The sequence below is a fragment of the Cynara cardunculus genome (assembly GCF_001531365.2).
Source record: "Cynara cardunculus var. scolymus isolate 2C chromosome LG 3, CcrdV1, whole genome shotgun sequence".
NCBI classification, from domain to species: Eukaryota; Viridiplantae; Streptophyta; class Magnoliopsida; order Asterales; family Asteraceae; genus Cynara; species Cynara cardunculus.
In genome coordinates, this window is record NC_037530.1 from 18,899,676 (window position 1) to 18,902,529 (window position 2,854).

Consider the following 2,854-nt stretch of genomic DNA (forward strand, 5'->3'; position numbering starts at 1 on the left):
TCTAACCTAATTCTTACTTCAAGCATCTTCTAGCTTAAGTAAATGGTCTTTTCTCTTAGCAACTTCTTTTCTTGTAATTGCTAAAGCTTTGTGTGTAACCAAAGATTGTTTAGATAGGTTTTTATTACCTTATCTTTCCGCGAACAATCTTGTAAAATCTGTATTGATCTTCTCTATCAATATATATTTTAAATTTGAAAATATTGTGTTTATATTCATCCCCCCTTCTACAAACTGTTTCTCTTCTTGTAGACCCTTACGGGACCAACAAGTGGTATTAGAGCAGTGTTTTCTCTCTTTCCTTGTGTTTGGCTATTTTTCTGTACTAGTTTATCTCTTCTTAGATAACTTTACTGCTTACAAATGGCTTTACAAATTGCAAACACACACACACAAGATAATGGCTCTCTTGCCAAACCTCCCCGGTTTGTCCGTGACAACTTTAGTCTCTGGAAGAACCGGATGTCCCTCTTTCTGGAAGGTGTGGATCCTGAAATTCCACATTACATAGAAAATGGACCATATATTCCATTTGCTATTGCTCCGGCTGTTCCAGCAACAGCTACGACTACCGCGATTCCTGAACGGCAGATTCCAAAGCTTCCACATCAGTGGCGCGATGAGGACAATAAGAAGATAGCTATAGACACGCGTGCTCGGTCTATAATAGCTATGTCTCTTCCTGATGAGATCTATCACTCAGTAATAAAACTCAAAACTTCTAAATCCGTATGGGATACACTTTGTGTCCAATATGAAGGAACCACTCAGGTTCAGGAGACTAGAAAGATCAATCTAGTAAGACAGTATGAAAGCTTTCTCTGTGGAAAGTCTGAGACGCTATCTGAAGTACATCAAAGATTTAATTGCCTTCTTATTGACCTTAGGGCTGTCGGCAGGGAATATTCTAATTTTGCAACCTTGACTAAGTTTCTAGAATGCCTTCCTGAGTCTTGGAGCACCTTTTCCATGTGTCTCAAGATGTCAAATGACATGTCCACTCTTTCTCTTTCTACCTTATACGGGATTCTGCTTAACCATGATCAATCTCGTCAACTAAAACGAAATATTGTAAAGGAATCCAGGGAAATGAAAATCTCTCCTTTAGCTTTGATCTCTGAAGCTTCTTCAGCTGAAACTTCTACACCTTTTGTTTCTTCTCTTCCTCCCATGGTCATCACGAAGATAGATTCTTCTGAGGACATTCCAGAATCTAATTTAACAGATTTTGATGAGTCCCTAACACTCCTGACTAAGTCATTTAGGAGGTTCGCTAGCAAGAGCAATTTTCGCAGATCTCCTCAGCTATCCTTCAGGGAGAAGCCAAAGTCTGAAGGAATAGACACGGCTTCAGCTGTCTGCTACAACTGTCACTGGCCCGAACATTTTGCAGGTGAATGTAGATCAAAGAAGACTGCAACGCCATCTTCTAAATCTCCCTCCTCCTTCAAGACCAAAAATGAAAAATACTTAAAACTGAAGGGGAAATACAAGAAGATGAAGAACAACCAGCGAAAGGCTAATGGCCTTATTGCTGAAGAGCATGACTGGGCCGAATCATCTGATGAATCATCTTCTGGCGAAGAGGATAAAGCCTACGTCTGCTTGATGGCCATTGATGCTGATGAAGGATCTTCTGAAGCGACTACCTCCTCTGAGCCATCTACTTCTTCTACTCAGGTTGTCAAAGGCATATGGTATCTGGACAGTGGATGTTCAATACATATGACTGGAGATATATCTCTTCTATCTCACTTCAAGGAAGAAAGAGGACCTTCCGTAACCTTCGGTGGAAATGGAAAAGGATATACTAAAGGCTTTGGTATATTATCCAATGGTACAACAACTTTCAAACGCGTTGCATACGTTGAAGGACTGAAGCACAATCTTCTTAGCATCAGYCAACTGTGTGATAAAGATTATATAGTTAAATTCTCAAAGAATTATTGTCATGTTCTCGACAAAGATGATAAGGTTGCTCTAACCGCTTCTCGTCTAGAGAATGTTTATATCATCAACATGAGTTATCCTCTCACTAGAATAGTTGCTTCTTCTCTAAAACCTCATCAGATATTAACTGGTTATGGCACAAACGDCTATCTCATCTCAACTTCAAGACACTCAGTGAGCTATCAAGAAATGATCTTGTCACAGGTCTTCCTTAACACTCGTTTGCAAAGGAATCTCTTTGCTTAGCCTGTGAAAAAGGAAAAGACACAAGAGCTAGCTTTAAGTCGAAGCAAATCTCTTCAGTGACTGCGCCTCTTCAGCTATTGCACATGGATCTTTTTGGTCCAGTCAATGTGCAATCCTTTGCTAGAAAGAAATTCACACTTGTCATTGTTGATGAGTATGCTAGGTATACTTGGGTATTCTTTCTAAGATCCAAGGACGAAGCACCTGAAGAAATCATTTCGTTCATCAAAAAGATAGAAGTACTAAACAATGTTAAAGTATGATCTATCAGAAGTGACCATGGTACTGAATTCAAAAACAGTATTATGAATAACTTTCTTGAGGACAAGGGAATCTCTCACAATTTCTCCTTTGTGAGAACTCCTCAACAGAATGGGGTCGCTGAAAGAAGAATCGAACAATCATCGAGGCTGCTCGATCAATGCTCAGCGAATCTCATCTCCCAACTCAATTCTGGGCTGAAGTTGTCAACACTTCTTGTTTCACTTAAAATCGATCGCTGATCGTAAAAAGATTCAAGAAGATGGCCTATGAACTCTTCCATGGATGAAATCCCTCTATAAGCTTTCTTCACATATTTGGTTGTACTTGTTACATTCTCAACAACCGCGACCAACTTGGAAAGTTCGATCCCAAAGCTGATGAAGGAATCTTTCTT